Genomic DNA, 22,221 nt, shown 5'->3' on the forward strand with positions numbered 1-22,221 from the left:
TATAATAGTCACAAAAATTAAAGGCTAATGAACAAATTTGACCAAGGTTGTGAAATATTTCTGGAATTAAACTATAAAATAACAATCAAAGAAAATGAAGAGCATATCAAAAATGGAAAGACGTCTCATGTTCATAGAGTGTAAAAATAAATATTTCTAAAATGCCCGTACAACTTAAAATGACCTGCAAATTCAATGCAAGCCTTATCAAAACACTGTAGATAGAGATAAAAAATAAAAATCTTAAAACTTATATGGAATTTCAAAAAATCCTGAATAGTCAGAGCAATCCTGATCAAAAAGAAAAATGCAGAATATCATCCATGCACGGTAGTACATGTCTGTAATCCCAGTGGCTGAAAAGGCTGAGGCCAAAGCCAGACTGTGCAACTTAGAGAGGCTGTAAGCAATTTGATGAGAACCTTTCTCAAAATTTAAAAAAATAAAATAAAAGCCTGGGGATGTGGCTTGGTGGTCAAGCACCCCTGGGTTCAATCCATGATACCCAGGAGAAAAAAAAATACAGCATCATAATTCTTGACCTCAAAATATACTGCAAAGCTATAGTAACCAAAAACAGCATGGTAGTGGCATGAAAATAGACAAACAGACGAGTTGAACACAATAAAGAACAGAGAAAGTAATCCACTTATTTACAGCGAATTGATTTTTTAAAGTACTAACAACATACAGTGGACAATGAACAGTTTTCAATAAATGATGCTGAGAACAAGATATTCATATGCAGAAGAATTAGGGTAGACCTTTATTTCTTCACCAGTTAACAAAATAAACTAAAAATCAATCACACTTTAATATAAGATGTAAAAATATTTAATTACTAAAATCAAACATAAAGAAAATGCTTCAGGACCTTAGTATAAGCAAAGAATTTTAGTATAAGACTTCAAAAGTACAAGCAAAGAAAGCAAATATAAATAAATGGCATTGCTTCAAACTTAAAGGCTCCTGTACAGTAAAAGAAACAACCATCAGAGTGAAGACCTAATTTGCAGAATGGGAGAAAATATTTGTACATTTTTAGACCAAAAAGATATTAATAACCCACACTATAGGAAGCATGCAAATCACCTTTGTCCATTTATTAATCAGATTATTTGTTTTCTTTCAATTGAAGTTTTTAACTTAGTTATATACTTTGTCAAATTAACCCCTTGTCATATGGAAATATTCTTTCATATTTAATCTGTTTTCTCCATATGTGGCACATACACATGGTTAAATAATGTTCCATCAGTTTCAATGATAAAATTCTGTTATTTGTAACAACACAGATAAGAATGGAGATCCTTATCTTAAATGAAATGAGCCAGGCACAGAATGAAAAGTATCACAGGATTTCACGCATGTGACATCTGAAAAAACTGATCACATAGAAATTGAGAGTAGAATGGTGTTTACCAGATCCTGGGGAGAGTAAGGCAGGTGCTGCTGATTGAGAAATGTGTATAATTGGGTGCTAAGTTACTAGATAAAGCAAGTACCTCTGGTGTGTTATTGCACAGTAGGATTACTGCAGATAATAATAATGCACTGTATAAATTTTAAATGCTGAGAGAAAATATTCTGAAAGTATTTACCTTAAAGATAAATGTTTGGGGAGATAGAAAATGCATATGTGTGTCACATGGTATCTCATAAATATGTACAATATGTATGTTTTTATGTATCGGTAGACATTAGATTATTTGAAACATCCCTAAACCATTGGCCTTTTATTAAAATTTTCTTTTGTAAACGTAGTGATCAGCAATCTTAAAGTCATCTTCAATAACTTTATATCTCTGCATTAAGTTTTTTATTTGTCCTGTATAGATTCTCTTTCAGTTTCTTAATGTGTAACCATGGTGTTAAAATGGAATTCTTAGGTGGAAATGAAGTAGAACTTTTGAAGTATCAGTGACATATCTTCACCTAACCCAGTTTGAAGAAAATCATAATCACATCCAGAGCAAAGAAAACAATTCTGAGATCTTCACAGATATTGAGTGGGTTTGGCAAGTTTCTGCAGCAGCAGAGACATCCATTATCCTGTGGATATCAGAACTATAGCAGCCGTAGCAAGAGTGATTGTAAAGTTTAAGGCATGGACGCATGAAGACCCAGACCCAATAAAGAGAGACAGGGAGAGAGAGAAAGAAGGAGAAGGAGAATACATTTTTTTAGGAAGAGCAAAATACTATTCTGTTTTTAAAAATTGATATTTTAGTTATAAGCTTATTAATATCCTTACCCATAATAATTAAATAATTATTACATAGAACTTGTTTTTCTACTGCAGTTTCCTCAATTTCCAAAACACAATATTCAATTCTACTTAACAAAACTTGCCAAATCCCACACTTGGACAGACTACTCCAAAGATGTCAAACTAAATTCTGAAATTCTTTGTCATATAAAATACTTAAAAGTCAAGATTCCTATAGCCTTGTGTTTTTTCATATGTATTGGAACTCTAGTTCACACACACACCATAATACACCCCTTCTGAGGCAGAGTTCCTTCTCTGTCTCATTCAAATTTATTAGACTTCTTTGTAATTGTAAATACTATTTTGCCATATGTATTCCAAGCTATATAATTTACTGGCATTCCTAAGTATTTTATGATTGATGTTACTATTGTAAAGTGGAAAAGCTTTTTCAATTATGTTTTCTGGATAGTGGCATGTATAGAGATCTTTGCCATTATAGAAGTATATCATACATTTTCCTCATGTCTAGATGCTCTATTAAAATCTTATTAATTGTGGACTTTTAATTGATTTCTTTAAGTTTTATGAATCAAAAATAAATATATTTACATCTAGCTATCCATCTATTTATCTATTATCTAGCATTTCATCCAAGGAAATTTAATCTTATCAAATATAATGTAAAATTATAAGAAAGGGAATTCAAATATAGCTCACATTTTTCGAAAAAGATGATGATCCCTAAATCAACTTCATCCATTTTAGAATTTTTTAGGGAGACATTTTACCATTATGACTTTCTAAATCCATTACACCAAAGTGATATACATATTAAAAATAGTTTATTTAAAAATGATACCAGAAGGGCTGGAGATATAGCTCAGTTGGTAGAGTGCTTGCCTCCCATGCACAAGGCCCTGGGTTTAATACCCAGCACCACCACACACACACACACAAAAAAAAAAAAATAAATAAAAAAAAATTAAAAAAAAAAAAAAAATATATATATATATATATATATATATATATATATATATATATATTCCAGAAGCACAATGAGGTACTGAAGTGAGATGGGAATCTGATGGATTAAGCACTCTGGATAAATAAGGTTTAATCCCACAAGTCATTTGAGGAGACATGTAGAAGTAACCTTAGAAGTATCTCGCCTAGAGTTAAAGTAGATTGATATCACCTCCTTTTACCTCTCATACCTTATTATTTGTCAATTGTTCTCAGGTACCTGTGGTCTGCAAATTTTCTTGGACAGATTAGTCCCTGGATATGCATACACAAGTACTTGAGGAAAAAAAAAAAGACATCACAGCTTCATGTCTTGAAAAAATTAGATCTCTTTAATTACTCTTTTCACTGATCATGTAGCTATTTGAGGTTTTCTTAAAGTTGATAGAAAAATTAGGCGACAAGTTACAGTGTATTACAATGCAGGCCATTCTGTGGCTATAGTTCATATACATCAATTCTCTTTTTTACATAAACATCAGTGTACAGTTGAATGATTTTTCACAAAGCAAAAATGTGATCAAGACACAAAACATTAAAGTATCTTTCTTTAACTTCATTCTAGAATTTCTAAGATATCCCTCAGAAATTGTCTGTGGATGTTGCTAATTTGACCTGTGAGTTAAACTTGATGTTTGTCTTCAAGATAACTTTGCTATTGCCAGTCCGTGGTTCCTGAAATACTCTTTTTATGATTATTATCATACATAAAAACATAGACAACTATACCAATTTATCTCCTGATTTAGGGCCATACTTTTCTTTGATCTGGCTTTATAGCAGCAACTCTTTGTATCCTAATACTCAGTAATATCTTTGGTACAAACAGCTCAAAGTGACCAGGCAGCCTCTAGTGTTGTATTCGCACTCTTACTGTATCCCAGAAAGAAATGCCATTTCCCAAGAAATCAAAGTCTTTTTAATAACAACTTCTAAAACTGTGAGGATAAGTTCACTAATGTATTACAGAGGGTTGTTTTAACCTTCATTCCTTAGTTCTAGACAAGTAATAGTCTGAGTTTAGCTCATACCAATATATCATGTCCATCTGTCCATTAAATGGACCTCAGATTTTTCTTACTTTGACATATGGTCTTAAAGGGCCACCAAGTATGTGTGTGAGATAAAAATAAATGAAGCAGCAGTATATTATGTGTGGGCTTGGGATACCTATTTATGCAATTCATTTTGTTCTTTCTAATTATTTGAATTAAAGATGAAAGATACAATTTTTATAATGTGATGAATTAGAAATATGTCTTAGAATCATTATGATCAATTCTATATATCTTCAGTAGCCTAATCATCTGCTGTTTCAAGATTAAAGTTTGAGAGTCTTTAAGATTCATAAGATTCTTTTCAACTGATGAATTATTCTCTGTTGTACCTACCATGACACTTCTTGAGAATCCCACAAGTCTATGTTGGAACAGTCAGGGATTCTACATTGTACCTTTATCTTCCATAGATATAACTAGTATATTCACATTTGTGGAGTCATAACTCAAATGACAATTTGCTACACTTAATGCTATAGTTTAAAACTGTTTCAGTTTCCTGTTTTTCTTTTGACCCTATTGAAAGCTCAAAAGCTTATTCCACTGTTATCACTTTACAAGAGGAGCAGGATAATCTCTATATTGTCCATGGAATCTGGAACCCTTCAAACTTCATTCTGAAATGCTGGAGAATTAACATAGCTATGAGAGGAGTTAGTAAATATACATAAATAAATGCAAAAGATCTTCTGATACTTTTGCTATATTGGGATTGATTAGAAACCACTATTAACCATGTGCCAAGTGGAGATGTTTGTGATCTGTTTAAACAGATACCACATTATTAGGGCAGCTATGATTAATGTTATCACTTAGTTAATGTTAGGATAAACCATTGTAATCTGCTATTATCTATCTGTTTTTTTGGGGGGGGGATCCAAAGTTATGAATTATTTGCAGATATTATTGGGACTAACCCCTTTACACCTCTAATGTAAGGGTTTATGAACATTGCACCTATTTTATCCATCTACTTACTATTGCTGCTGGCATATTATTTTGATTTGTGTTTCCAGACATCATGAACTTCCATTAAGATTTTTGTACTATAATGACCCTTTAATTCACAGTTCAAGTAGCCAAAGAGAGTCATGAGATCTCTTGGTTATATTCATCTTGATTGCACCCTCAGAGACCAGAGAAATAGACAAGACCCACAGACCTACTATGAACACTGTAGGGTAGACACTGTAGGCTAAGATTTGAATTTTCACCCTCACCAGTAGGAGGAGGAAGGAAGATTGATGGCTTTTGGATTTCCTGGTATCAGCTTAGAGTCAACTCAGACTTTGTAAGCACATGTCATCTAAAGATATGTGTCTTTCTCTTTCCAAGTATTTAGCAATTCTGAAATATGGTTACAGGTTCCTTTGGAGTAAAATTACTGGCTGCTATGGTAAAATTAGATGTGGTGTCATGCAGTCCCTTCTCAAGAGGTCCCAGCTTTCCTTAGATAGATGAATTGTGGGTCTAAGACTTTGTCTGTAAACTACTTATATGATCTTCCTTTTAATTGTGAGAAACAAACACTTTTAAATGGTTTTATAAAATAAAGAAATATTTTAATTGAGTCTACCTTTTTCTTACTTCTTGAACACCATGATTTAGTTCAAATTGTCATAGATAATTATAGGTCATATTTCCCTAATATTTTGGCCTCACTATTCATTATATCCATCATACCCCTGACAGTTAGGTGTTACCACTTAGTACCAAATGTTATGAGATCCTTCCATTCCCAGACAGTAGGAAACCCATTTCCATAGAAGCATGCCCTATATCAACCCTGACCCATAGCAATATTATTAGGTGATGTTGGTACTTCCCTCAGTACACACTAACTTATGACATTAGTTAAGGAAACAATAATTGCCTACATCACAACCCTTAAAACTGTCACTATCTCACTATTTCTGAACTGCTAACACATATTCCCTGAACTCATGCATCACTTTCTATTTCTATACCAATACAACTCACTACCATTAAATGTATTAACTATCTCTTGCTGTATAAGGACTTTCTCCAAAAACTAAAGACAAACATTGGCGATCATTTATTATCTGTAACAATGTATGTGCTTCAGGAATTCAGGGTCATTTCTCCTTGTACCACTCATAAGAATGCAGTCAGATGTCAACCAGAGATACAGGCAGTGGAAAGGAAAGGTTGCCTTGTTCCAGACTTTGTTTCCTGGGTAGCTTACTCATGTGGCTATAATCTGGTGTGGAGAGTTGTTGCAGGGACTTTGTTCTTCATGTGGGCTACTTTAGAGTTCTGCACCAGTGTATACTCACAACAAAGTAGTTAACACCTCCCACAGCAAAAGAAACAAGAGATGAAAGTTATAACTAGAAAATAGTTTTGTTTAATTTTTCAGGATTAAAGTTTCTAAATTATGATGAGAAATTATATTTACTTACATGTGACACAATTTACAGAAAATTAAATATTATTCCTTTAAGGTTAAATTTAAATAAACTGAACAAGTATTTGTTAGGTAGATTCTTCTATAAAAGTTCCAGACCCTGGACCTATCTTTCTCCTTCTAGCCAAATCAAAAAAGAACGTTCCAAATAAATTAAAATAGACATATGATATGAAGAAATATTTTACTGGAGGCCATGTTTTTCTTAATTTCACACTAAATCCTTTACCCTTATATTGGATCTTCTGGATTCAACTCTGTGATGTTATATTTACAAAATATAAATATTTTGTATCACTGCCAAGTGTGAAGTATTTAATTCTATACCTTTAAAGACAAAGCTTAAATTTAACTTAATTCTGGAGTCTATTAAAGAATGGAAACCTAATATAGTACCTAAAACTTTTAGTTAGGTCTGTGCTCTAGAAGTACTTCTATACTGCCTTTTCCAGGTCCTTTCTTTCATTTTGTATAACTTTCTTGGTTTATCATGCTATCTCATGCCTTTCTTTTCATGCATGCAATTATTAGATATGGCATCTAATTATTCTTCTTCTGATCAACTTCTAATCATTCTTCAAAATTCATTTCATCTAGAAAGCCTCTTTTATTTGGCATTCATACCTTATTTGCAACATATACATTATGGCCTTTATTTTGGTACATAAGCAATTAAATTTAGCACAGAATAAATAACTGTGTAACAGAAACTACACTGAACCTTATTCATTCCTCTATGCCTGGAGTATACTCCAGTGCCTGATAGAGTAAAGGTGATTATGACATGCCAAATAATGATCATATGAATGAATTATGATATATATATATATGTATATATTAATATATATATATACATATATATCATAATAATCATATGAATGAATTATGATATATATGTATATAATTATGATTTGATATATATATATATATAATGTGTATATATATATATATATAATGTATATATATATATATATATATATATCTCAAATCACAGTCATATGGATGAATTAAATGAAATGAAGAAACACTATAGGGAATATTTTTGTTTATTTATGTGAAAAAGTGTTTAGAATTCCCCCTCTTGATATTATTCTGACTAAAATTGTGATCATATAATCTATTATTTCTGATATGGAAAAATTATTATACTTCTAGGTAGAAAAATGTTTATCATCATCGGGTTTTTAATCATAGTAAATTTGGTTCAAATCAAAGTTAGCTTTTAAAAGATATACTAAACTTATGGATGATAATTTAATGTATTAATAAAAATGATAATGAAATAGAAGAGTAATTAGTAGAATAGAAAAAGCAGATCAGGAGGAGGGAGGAAGAGAGTGTAAAGGAAGGAACAGGGGAATAAGATTGACAAAATAATGTGATTTGCATATACAAATATGACATACTTATTCACATTATTGTGTATAATTATCATATACTAAAAAGAGCTATGTTTGGTAGCATTGCTTAAACTCAAATGTATATTAGAATCACCCGAAGAGCTTAATAAAATATTAAGGGGAAAATTACCATGCAGATCAGTTTAATCAGAATATTGGTGAGACCCCCAGCATCATCATTACTTAAATCTCTCCAGATTATTCCAATATACAGCAAGTTTCATACAATAGGCCCTGATCCACCCAAAGAAATATGTATGTTCATGAGTCATCTATGTTTTAAAAATAATATGATTCTCTAAATACTATATATATATATATATATATATATATATATATATATATATATATATATATCATCAATTTGTATTTCTTCTTGTCTTTGATGTATCACTCATTTCTTTGACTGAATTTTTTTTAATTTTATAGGAGCCTCATAGTTATACATAATAGTGGAATTAATTATATCATATTCTTCCATGTATATAACATAAGTTGATTCCCAGACTTTAATGATAACTAATTATTTAAATGTAAAACATTACTCTAGTGCCATCTCATACTATTAATCTGTTATGATACACTTCTGCCTGGGATCAATATAGTCATTAAAAGAATTATTTCTGTTTCTACATCTGCTCTGAAAGTTATACATGAAGATTAGGAAGAACAAGGTGGAGTAATAACATAATTAATAGCAATGATTGTGCTGACATAAAGCAAATCATGAAAACTCACTGGATATTCAAGAGAATCAAGAAGACAAGGAGTAAAAATTAAGTCTAAACAAAGGGAAAGAAAATTTTAACAATTTTGAAAAAATGTCTTCATTGATTTATTTCTACCTTATAAAAAATAAAAGGAAAAAAGAAGAAGTATTTGCCAGAAAGAAACAAATAAAAACCAATATCAGAGTTCTTTCTCAGAATAAATCTTGAAGCCAGTCACACTCTCTTATTTTGCTTTTTGTTGCTGTGTTTTAAATTTTTGTGTCTTTTGAACCTAATCTCTCTCTAAGTTTCAATTCTTGTTACAAAGGGGCCTTTAGTGTCTTCCCTGAGTCTAAATGTGAAGAAGAAGGGAAATTATTATAATTCTGCTCTTTTGAAAGACACACAAACTAGCCCAATAAATATAGTATAAATTCCCTAACTTCCTGTAATAATCAGGTCTCTGCTAAATGATAGCTGAATAAAAAATTCAAACAAGCCAGGTGTGGTAGTGCACGTATGTAATACAATGACTGAGGAGGCTGAGACAGGAAGATTGAAAGATGGAGACTGGCATCAGCAACTTAGCAAGGCCCTGTCTCAAATTTAAAAAATAAATAAATAAACAGATCTGGGGATTAGCTCAATGTTTAACTGTCCCTTGCTTCCATCCCAGTACCAAAAACAAACAAACCACAAACTCACTATAATTTTAGAATTAGGAAATTATATAACCTGTATACAAAAATCAATATTTTACACAGGGCAGTAAGTTCCAATATAACTGGAAAAAAAACCAGTGAGAGTAATACTAAATAAGGAAAGTAAAGTATTTGACAAAGGGTGCATATATCTTATTCTATTACTAGGAAATAAAAATGCATTTGCAAATAAAAATGTTAATCTTTGAATTAAGAAACAGAACCTCACGATTTCCTATGTGCTGTCTCATAATTCTGTACATAATACAACCATTTCATGATTCTATAATTATTTACATGTTCATCTCCATATCTAGTCTCAGCGTTATATGATAAAAGGAGTTATGTTTTGAACATTTTATCTTTAGTGGCTGGTGACAGATTGAATTTAATAATTTTTCCCAGATAAATTAATGAATTTATTTCTTCAATATGATTTGCCTAATTAAATGATCTCCATAAAATATTCTGGAACTCCTCATGTGCACAATATTTGAATTAATATTTGATCAATACTACTTTCCATATATTAAAAAATGTCATTTTATATGCTGTATTAGAAACGATTGTACTGACTCCAATGAAACCAGATATTGATTTGAACATTTCACTTTGAAATTATACAACTGAAAGGGGCTGGGTCCTTATGGTTCTGAACTGGTGACCTCATTGATTTTGGTCTGACACCCGAAATCTATCTCTTTTGTTACATTTCTGCTGCCTATCCCACAGATATATGTTTTCTTCTTATATGAAAGAGAGTCAACCATTTAGTAAGACAAGGTGAGTTCAATAACACATTTGGTAAAACTAGCAAATATTCCATAAATAATTGCTCCCTGCTTATTTCCTTTTTTGGTGCTGATCATAAACTCTGATTTATATCATGGAAATTATAAATATTATAATATTTTAGGGCATAACAGCCATATGAGTTCCTCAAAAGACAGGGTATAAACATGAGATGGAGTTTGGGATTGAAGGAGTTAACCCCAACTGAAGGAGGGGTTTCATTAGGTAACTGATGAATGTAAAGCTATAGACATTGATAGTTCCCAAAGGAAGAAATAATACAAGAAAGACATTATAGAGACAAGCCAGAGTATCTTGGATGATTTGATGTGGAGTTAAACAAATATAAAGGGCAAAATAAGTGTCTGTTTCTTTCTTAGTTCCTATTTTTGGTTTCTTTTCATTGGACTATTCCTAAAGACAAGATTAGTGTATACTGGGTTTCTGTTTTTGACCTATTTGCCTTTCTCAACATAACATCGACAATTTAATGTGCCCTTTTCAGTTCTGCTATGTTATCCTCATATCCCCAAATTTGTATTTCTAGTCTGGACCCCATTTTTAGTTCCAAATAATTTAACCTAATCAATGCCTTATGTTCAGCATTTTGAGTTTTTATCAGGAATTCAGATTCATTGCTAAAATGAGTTGGTATTCTTTCAATATTATTTTCTCATTATATAGCAACAGTATTCATTCAGGAGCAGAAGGAAAGATTATTATATTGATATGTCAAACTTTAATTTTTATATGTCTGTATGTATTCTGAATACAAGTTGAGTTTTGAAGTTATTATAAATCAACAATAAAACAGTGTCTATGTAGAAATAAATAGATACAAAGTGAGTTTGTTTAGAAGTGAAATGTTTTTCTTAGGTATTACCAGTGCTTTAAACTAGAACATTATTGCAGCAAAGAATGAAAATCAAGACAGACACTAAATAATTCATAAGTTTCTATGTATCATCGATCACTTATGACACTTTTCAATTGAATTGATTCCAAATTTTTTAATTGAAATTACTGACTAATTATTATTTTATTTATTCTATAGTTATGATTTTAAATAAAGCTCTATCTTGTTTCAAATATTATTGGCTTCCACTATTCTAATAATAAATATGTTCTTAAAAAAATCATTGTACTTTAACAAGTTTTCTGGTCTCTACATTTTAATTGAAGTTTAACACATATCAGGCCATTATCTTTAAGAATGAAGCTGTCACACCATTATTTCACTATAAAGAAAGGGAAGAGTGTTTGTTATAGTGACACTTAATTAGCAGGCTTAGGCTTGAAATGGTCTGGCTATATTTAAAAAGACAAGCAAAACATGTTTGAGAAAAATTATTTTAAAGGATATCATAGTATTTTGTTCTGTTTTCTGAGACAGGGTCCTCTCTGTTTTCCCGGGCTGATATGAAACTTAGAGGCTCAGGTGTTTATCAAGTAGCTGGCGCTAGAAGCATGTGAAGCACTACCCACCTGATGTTTTAAAAATTGCATTCCAAGTTATTTCATAGAAATTATGACAATGTAGAAGAAAGGATATTTCAAAAAGTGATGATTCTGAATCTATCCATGGCCTATTAAATGAGCAATTTTTAGAGTCTATTCACCAAATTTTCTTTCCTGTGACCAAAATACCTGACAAGAACAACTTAGATGAGAAAATGTTATATCTGTCTTACCATTTCAGAGGTCCAATCCGTGGTTGGCCAACTCCATTGTTTTGGGTCATGAGTGAGGCAGTAATTCATGGCGGAAGGGGATGATAGAGGAAAGCTTTTCATTGTATGGCATTTAGGAAGCAGAGAGAGAGAGGAAGCAGGGACACAATATTGTCCCCCAGGACACACACAGGTGTTGTCTAAGCCCCTCCCCATCTGCCTATAGTTACCACACAATAGTCCATTCAAATTATCAATACATCAAATGAATTGATCCATTGATGAGGTTACAGATCTCAAAATTTGCTAATAAGATTGCAGATGTAGTAATCCAATCTTTTCATCTCTGAAAAGCCTAATACATGAGCTTTAGGGGAGGGAGTAATTAAATATCTAAGCCATAACAATTATCAAAGTTTCAAATCTGTTTCAACAAACTAAAACCTTGAGATCTGGCCAATTGTTGAGATAGTATAATCAAAGCTTAGATGCACTGAAAATTATGGCATTGGTTAAGGGAAAATAACCACCAGGATTCCATCAATTGAATTCCATACACAGGTAACTGCATGCATATTTTTAATTTTAATTAACCAAATGCACCATTAAACCAAATGTCTTATTGATATTTGGAATAAAATTTAATTTTCAAATCATTAGAGAATTCTGTGAAATGATATCAGTTTTACAGAAAAGTGTCCTAGTTTGAAGTTGTATCCCCATTTTTCTACCCAAACCAGAGTAGTGTGATTTTTAAAAGCACATATATGTAACTAGTTTGATATAAAATACTTTAATATAATGAAAATGGGACCAGTTTCTCTGTTATTACTGTTCATTTCATTGTCTTTCTCACTATAAATGAAAAATTTCCTTTTATACCAAATCCTCCCATGCCATCATCCACCCTTGGCTTATCTTCTGATTTCTACTGGATTACTTGTTTTGCTATTCATCAACTAAGATAAAAAGTTAACAGAAAGTTAATTGAGCAACACTGCTTAGAACTCTTTGGCTGTCTACATGTACTATGAATAAAATAATTTAATGATATAAGCTTCATCTCCATTAAGATGTCCTTTAACATAATACAACAGAATAATGACTAATGTCCTACTCTGTTAATAAGTGAATAACATGAGAAGGGTTTTCTGGATAAGAAAATCAGAGTATCAAATATATACTATATCTGGTATTTGTCTTTTTTTTTGGTCTTATTTGCTGTTTTATCAAATGAAAATTTTGCTTTCAATATCATCATCATTTCTATCAAAATCCCTCTTACAATTTGAATATAAAGACTTTAAAAAAATACTTTTATAGCAACAATTGCTTGTATTTTAGACAAAAACTGAAACTGAGATCTAAGACAAGTATTTCAGTCACTGGTAATGAATATTTAGATGTTTTGTTTCTGAGGCATTTTTAAAAATAATTGTACTTTATGGCTTTACTTGAAACATCTAAAAAATGTACAAGATTTTGTTAATGTTTTATTTCTTATTGAGAAGACAAATATTATATTCCCTGAAACAGATGGCCGCATATTTTAAATTGTTAAACTAGAAGTATTTTATTTCAAAGTCTTCAGGGAAGATAAATATCTATGTAGTATTAAAATTAGACATGTTTCTTGGGTGCATATTTCTCTAACCCAAGACAATGACAGCTAATGTTTAAAAGAAGAATACCATCTTTTTTTCAGAGCTACAAATCTGTTCATGCTAAGGGCAATAAAGCACATTTTTCAATTTGTTAACTTAAAAATATTCACTATAATGAATTTATCTTATTATATTTTTTTTAACATTGCTGAAATGTATCACTTTTACTATTCATGTAGCAATAGGAATAACTCTAATGAGATTATAAGCAATTGTAGAACCATGTGATGACATTTCATTGCTGGTTGTATTCTGGTTGTAAATCTTTTTCTATTCTAGGAAGGATTATACCTAAAAAGAAGATTGCTTAGGAATGGCAGCAAAGCCTCTCATGACAGATTGAACATCACATGTTCAGCAGAATCTCTTTAACTTGATACCTAGCTTTAGAAAAGCCAAATGTGTCTAAAATGTTAAAAGAAAAACCTCTAAAAGGGCACTTGAAAGAAACTCAAGGCTTCTGAAGGTCTAACTCAATGTTTATCACAAAACCTTGCCAGACATCCAATAACTTTTTCTTTTTCTGTACTTACAGAATTATAAGAAAGTATTGATAGACCAAGTGCAATTATCAATTAGATACATTTAAAATAGAAAACTGAAGTTGCACCAAATATAAAAGAAAAAATGAAACTAAACACAACAGTTTTACTTTCACATGAATATTTCCCAAACAGGAAAATATTCTCAGTTTTCAAACATCAGTTCCATTTGGGCGAGGTGGAGCATGCCTGTAATTCCAGGGACTGGGGAGGCTGAGACAGGAGGATGGCAAATTCAAAGACAACCTCAGCAACTCAGCGAGGTGCTAAGCAACTCAATGAGACTCTGTGTCTAAATAAAATACAAAAAGGGCTGGGGATGTGGCTCAGTGGTTGAGTGACCCTGCATTCAATCTCTGATAAAAAAAAAAAAAAGCATGAGTCTTAATCTCAGCATTAGAGCATTAAGTGTTATGAGTTTTCTGAAATAAAATTCATAGTAAGAGACAAGTTCCTCCAAATTTCATATACAATTTCTTTGAAATCCCATATATTCCTGGTAAGCAATCATGTTCCTTTTAACATTTTCCTGAAGTAGCCTTGATATTTCTCCAGGTTTATGTTAGTTATTATTTAAATATATTAATTATTTATCATTGAAAATCAAGCAAGCCAGAAAAATTTAAAATGTAAATAGTATTGTAAATATTGTAATTTGCATAGAAATATATGAAAATAATAATGGAAAATTATATAAGGAATCATATCTACTACATTTCTGTCAAATGTCATCATTTTCCACACTTATAATAGTTGTAATTAAATAAGTGAGTAGTTTACCAATTAGACATGACATAATTATAGTTCTTTTTCTCTGATAGTTTCTTCCACCAGCAGATATACTTTTATATTTGATGTTTTTAACACTCACACTTGTTCTATGTATCTACATATCTCATTCTATGTTTCAAAAAACATTTTGTTTCTGCATAAAAATTATTTGACATTGTTTCAAACTTTATATTAAGTGGCAATGTGATGAAACTTTAACTTAACATTCCTGTGTAAGAATTAGTAAATTTTTATATAAGAATCTGTGAAGAATTTATATTTCATTCATTTTAACTGTATTTCACATTCTACTTATGATGCTGTCACCAGATAAAATTATGTACAATGAGGAGATTTTACATATATTTATTTAATTTTGAGATTTTTTATTACAAGCAACAGTGTAATAAACAGTATTGAACTTGTATATATGGACATTTCTACAGATTCTGAAGGGCATACTCCTCAGTAAAAGAATAGGATGACTAGCTTGCAATTTATCCATAATAATAAATTGCTTTTCAAAGAAGTTATGAAAATTGACCTTTCTTAACAAGATACCATTCCACACCTTTAAATTTCTTGATATTGACATATATTTTAATTTATGCCAATTGGAAGAGTAAGAATATTGTTTCAATTTGCATTTCTCAGTTTTCCAGAGAATATGCACATGATTTAAAATATCCATTGCTCTCTCAACCAACATTTGTAAATTAATACTTTCACAGTACTTATAGTAGCCTTCCTCTCTTTTTCTTCAATTTACTTTTTAGGTGGTTGGTATATTTTCTGAATACCAACTTGTTATTAATAAACTACAAATGTATTATTTGAGTGTGTATTATCTAAAGTTCAACTGTGACTTTTATTTAAAAATAATGTAAATTTGATTATATTTATATTATTGCCCATGCTTTTTTATCTTGTTTAAAAATTTCTTCTTTATTGCAAACAATCATCTGTCTTTGGTATTTCACAATGTTACATTTCATATTTAGTTTTAGATCTACTAATAGAGTCATTGGATTTTTTTGTTTGTTCATTTCTATTCATTAATTTATTTATTTTGCATGTAGGGCGGAAATCTAACTTTATTATGTTCCATTTGAAAATGAGTTTTCTCAGCATCAATTATTAAATAGTTAGTCTATTTCCACTGCTTTCTAATTTTACCTCGGTAGTATACCAACTTTTCATATATATGTAAAACTATTTAATGAGTCTGTATCATCAAGCATTCTATATCAGAAATGTTTTTACAGTCCAAATACAGGTCTTTTCACTTGTATAATTACAATGGATTTTTTATCATTATTTCTCAATGTGAGAAAACTTTAATTTTTCTTTTTCAAAATATTCTGATATATATTACATAGCAGTGAAAATAAATGCAATTAATTAATTGAAGTAAAACAGATGAATGTCACAACATAATATTGTATAAATGAGACCAGATACAGAAAAGTATATTCCATATGATTCCACTAAAATGAAAGTAAAAGACAGGATTATGGTAATTCTTTGAAGAAGGACATGCATAGATTTCAGCAACAGATGGTGGGAGGCTCCTTCCTTCAGCTACTGTCTTATCTTGATGTGGATTAGATAAGAGCTCACTTTGTAAGAATGTATTAAGCTATGTAATTTAATGTTTGTATATGATAAGTGAGCAAAATAGTTAATGTGAAATATTTGTTGTTTTTCTTAATGATAATTCTCATGCAGTCATGAGAACTTCTTCCATCTATTCAATTTTCCACACCATATTACTGTTGCCTAAACTCATTATGTTTGAATTTCTTTCCTTAGGAAACTATTGATGTTGTTGGTGAAAATCACCAATAATTGTGCTTTAGCAACATGCAATGGAAACTACTAGTATAAACTAGCTAGTGCTTCTCTTGACAGTACAAGCCATGGTTGAATGCATTCCTTAACAAAATTCTCTTTCCTGCAGGATTTTTGGTAATAGAATGTCTTTCCTTTCTACCTACACAACAGACCACTATTTCATTATTTATCACTGGGCTCTCTCTTATCTTGTCCATATGAAGGTGACCCTTTTTTCCTAAATTATTATTTTTTTCCCTGAGTCCTTTAACCTGCTTGATCCCTTTAATTCCCCTTACTATTTACTCTCATTGCAAGATCTTCAATTGCTATTTGTGTTCGTTGTGGATGAATAACTGTAAAGCCTGACTTAAATGAGATCCCAACTTCTGGTTTCTGGATCTCAATCAAATGATGGTATATATCTATTTTGTTGTTAGAGAGTTATCCACATATAATTCATATTCATTTCCAAACTATTTCCCCTTTCAATGTTCTGAGAGGTAAAAACCTGACAAATGCTTCCTTTTTTGTAATTCTTTTTTCAGTCAGTGTTCAACAATAACTTTGTACAGTAATGGGAATGGAGAATTGAAGATGGAAACAATTTTTTATGCCATCCTTGTCAGAAAGAATCACTTCAATAATACCTCGTGGTGTGCAGATGTCTGGATAGGTTGGGATTTGCTTAAACCTACAGAATGTGCAAGGAGTGATAGTGAGCCAAGCTGTAGGTTGCAGATTTAAGAGAAGTTTTCACTTCATATCTACTATACTATCCTGTCCAAGGGGATCCAGCTTCTATGTGAGAAGTTTGACTGCCATGCAGCAGGGGAGACAACACTATCACAAGGAGCTCATCTAGGTAGAATGGGAGATGTCTACAGATTGTTCAGCTGGCCCAGCCATCCCAGCCCAGGTGAACACAGAGACACCATGTTAAGTGAAATAACCTAGACACAGATGGAAAAACACTGCATGATCCCACTCACAATCATCCAAGAACCTGAAGAATTTGATCTCATAGGCCTATGGGATAGAATAGTGGTTAGAAGAGGTTAGGTAGGGTAAGAGGGAACAGGGAAGGAAAGGTGGGTCAATGACTACAAAGTCAGAGTTAGGAGGAATAAAAGTTCTGTTGTTCTGTTGAACAGAAGGGTGTATGTTTCCAAATAGCTACAAGACACAATTTAAAATGATTTACCATAAAGAAATGAGAACTGTTTGAAGTGATATATTAATGATCTTGATTTGATCAAACATTACCTTATACACCATAAATTTGTGCTGATATTATATGTAAATTAAATATAAAGAAATTTTAAAATGTTCAAACTGTGCTTTAAATCATGTGTCTCATTGTTCAAAAAAGCGATGTTTGAATTTTAAATGACATAGAAAAGTCCCTGTGTAAACTGCCTCTAACTGCATTTTAACATCATATCTCATTTTTTAAAATTTCAGTTTAGAATTTTTAGAAATTTTTGTTTTGTCTCCTAATTTACTTCTCTGAACACAATATTTCCTTTCTAAAATTCTGTGCTCTCATATAATTTTATGATAAATGTTCTCAGGACTTAGTGTTCCTTTAAAGTTTGACTTTAAAGTCTCATGGGGCTAAGGTCCTGGTTGGGGCCAAGGACATCCTCTGAGCGAGTCTATCGAAGCCTCCTTTATGCTGCATTTGAGTGAGCTGCTCTGTTATTCTCTCCTACAATACCATAAATTCCCTTAGGTCAGGGACTGTGAACCTTTTACTATGACTTGTCCAGCCGCAACCAAGTGCTAATCATGTTTTATGAGCTTCAATAATACGTGTGGGTGGAGGGGGAATAAGTAAATATATAAATGGTGATTCTGAAAAATTTCCTATATAAATATGCTGAAAATGTAATTTTATAAACAAATACACTAAGAAAATTCACTTTTTAAGAATCCTGTTGCTCTAGGCATGGTGGCACATGCCTGTAACCCAAGCAGTTTCAGAGGCTGAGGCAGGAGGATAGCAGGTTCAAAGCCAGTCTCAGCAAAAGCAAGGCCCTAAGCAACTCCGTGAGACCCTGTCTCAAAATAAAATACAAAATAGGGCTGGAGATATGGTTCAGTGTTCATGTGCCCCTGATTTCAGTCCCTGGTACCAAAACAAGATAGGAAGAAATAAAAAGAAAAAAGAATTCTATTGCATTCATTTTTATAAAACAATTTCTAATTTATATTTTGTTCAAAATTCATACCTACTACTTACACTTTGTGCTTAGCTCTGAACCTGTTCTAGCTGATTTACTTTATACAACTCTATGAGGTATAACCTTTCTGTCCCATTTTATAGATGAGGAAATTAAAGTTTGGAGAAGTAAGAGTCTATTGTCACAGGGTTGACCATTGGCAAAATTAGGTTTAGAAAAGTATGTAAAAGTAGGTTGTCTTTTTCAAGAACTATCTACTCTGAAATCAACTGCCTGCATTTTATGAATTAATGATTGATTGTTGTAAGCACTCTTAACATGGAATATACTCTCAACAAAATTTTAAGTGCACATTGCAATATTGTTAGCCATGGGCACAAGGTTGAACAGCAGACATGTAGAACTTAATTATCTTACAAAAATTAAATTTTATACTCATAGAACACCAGCTCCCTTTTCCTACTTACTCCATCCCCTGATATTATTGTTTTACTTTGTTAAAATGAGCTTGATTATTTTAGATAACTCTACATTTGTTCTGCAAAAAACACATACTTACAATTGTTTATAGATTTGCTTTACTTACAGTATGAGAAATCTGTGGTCATGAATTTTATTTTATTTTTTGACTTCTGTAGATATATTTTTCTTTCAAGTCTTGTAATTATGATGTTGAAGTGTGATTTTAGGGATAGGAGGAAGAAAAATAGTTTTAGACCATGGAACAAATATATTTTCAAACTTTATTAGATCAATGCTGAATTCAGTTAGTCCATCCATGTCTATATTCACCCTATGCTGCTAATCAAATGGATTATTTCAATCAGTTTTTTTTTTTTTTTTTTTGCTAAGAACTCCAAATGGATAATGGGCTTCAAAGTGGTAGATTAGAGAAGGTTGTTTTCCTGGTCAGTTCATGGTGTGAAGCCAAGGATTCAGACATATAGCTTCTCAGCAAGATGAGAGAAGAAAACTGTTCTGGAAATTAACTGTGGACATTCAAAATAGAGCAGGGAATCAAGTGAATGGATATAACAAAATAAAGAAATCCCCAGTGCTCCTGGGGCCTCCAGTGGTGCTAGCAAGTCCCATCTGTCCTGTGCTAAAATAGGGGACTGAAACTTCAGTTAAAGGAATCTCCAGTTTTAGGAGGTCTGAGGTGTGCATGGATACAGAGAGACTAGACATCAAAGACACTGAACAATTAATCTGAAAAGTGTCTTGCCTAAAATTATTATGGGGAGGGATAGAGAAAAACAAACCACCTCTCTCTCAGCTACAAGGGAATCAGAGGAATAAATCATTTTGCAGATTCAGCACAGAGGGTCTGAATAAAGACAAATGTGCCTAACCCAAAAAATAGGTTTGGCAAACCCACAACACATGGCAGAGTATGTGTCTAAGAGATTGGTAGAAACAAGTGAAGTAGGGATTATATAGGGAAAAACAGTAAAGAAACACACCTGTCTTCCCCACCCTACCCTCCAGAATGGCTGCTTATAATTTTTGCCACTTGAAATTTTGTCTGGGAAAATCATACCAGCAGAGAACTCGAAAAGTCTGTGGAGGAACTGAGGGAATTCAGAGACTGAACCTGAGAGTATTAATAACACAAAGTTTACACTTGTCTGAGGGGAACAGAATTGACCTCTCCACTGCACAAGTGAAACCCAGGAGTTTTTCCTGGGGAATAGTCTCACAGCATGGCCCATAAAATGCCTAACCTGGGAGGTGCACTGATTTAAAATCTTCAGATCAATCCAAGAAGGAGGGTGGAGACTAACTAGGCCCAAATCCTGCTCCCAGGAGGGCTTTACATGGGATATCCCATCTCTCCAGCAACTCCACCTGACATACCTGAGAAGAATATTTGAACTCCAACAGAAAAATTTTCCTAACTTTTTATCAAGATCCTCAGCTTTATTTTATTTTTTTTCCTACTCACTGTTCAATGGTGACCCGAATGGTTCATGGACATTTACACATATTCATACTTGTTTTGTTATTTATTTGTTCATCATTCCTAGCATTTTTAAGGCAGTTATTCCTTGACCAACATTTTGAGAGCCAAGATATTTGATTAGAATATATCAGTATTGAACTTATACTCTTTTACTCTTATTTTTATTTTTACAGTTAATTTTTAAATTTTTATTATATATACGCTTTTCTTTCACTTATCTGTCTGATTAGATCCTCTTCCTCACTTTTCCTCTGCTAACAGTCTACCTTTATTAATCTCTTTATCAATTACCCTCTATTTTTTGTTCCTATTTTCTCTCCTCTTTCCACAAAAACATTGCATCCTACACTACATCTTTTCTATCTCTATTCACAACTTAAAATTATAAATCCATTTGTAAATGTACTATTTTGACCATGGGCAATCACTTATCATATCATCTCTATTTTTTTAACAATTAACATAGTAGATGATGAAGCAGGAATCATTTGGTGTGTGCTGTAAATTTTCTGAACTAGTTCTTGTTAATATCTGTCTCCCTCTAAACTGTGAAGTTCTAGAAACTTTCAGAGTCCCTATAAGTACACAGGATAGAATGTCTACTGCCTCAAAACCTTACTCTGAAATGAGCAGACACACAAACAACATAAAAAATCAAGGGACCAAATTGTCTCAAATAATCCATTATAATCCAATAAAAGAATTAATCAACACCACAGTGAAATAAATGAAAGAGAAGGAGCTGAAAATGTTCATAGTTAAATTGATCTCCAAGATAAAAGATGATGTAATGAAGAAAACATGGGAAGAAAAAAAAAGTAAAAATTCTTGAAATGAAAGAATCAATAAACCAAATTAAAAAATTATTGGGAGGCATAATGAGCAAACTAGATGAATTAGAAGACACAGTTTCAAGCAATGAAGACAAAATATATACTCTAGAAAATAAAGTTGGCCATAGAGAAAAGATGTTAAGAGACTATGAACAAAACCTCCAATAAATATGGGATAACATGAGAAGAAAAAACTTAAGATTTACTGGGATACATACAGTTTTGGAAATACAAACCAAAGGAATGCATAATCTTTTCAATGAAACAATATATGAAAATTTCCCAAACCTTAAGAATGAAATGGAAAATCAAATATGAGGCTTACAGGACCCCAAATGTACAAAATTACAACAGACTTCACCTCAAGTCAATTACAATGAAAATGACCAACATACAGATTAAGGACAGAATTATAAAGACTGATAGAGGAAA

The sequence above is a fragment of the Marmota flaviventris genome, chromosome 6 (assembly GCF_047511675.1).
Source record: "Marmota flaviventris isolate mMarFla1 chromosome 6, mMarFla1.hap1, whole genome shotgun sequence".
Lineage (NCBI taxonomy): Eukaryota > Metazoa > Chordata > Mammalia > Rodentia > Sciuridae > Marmota > Marmota flaviventris.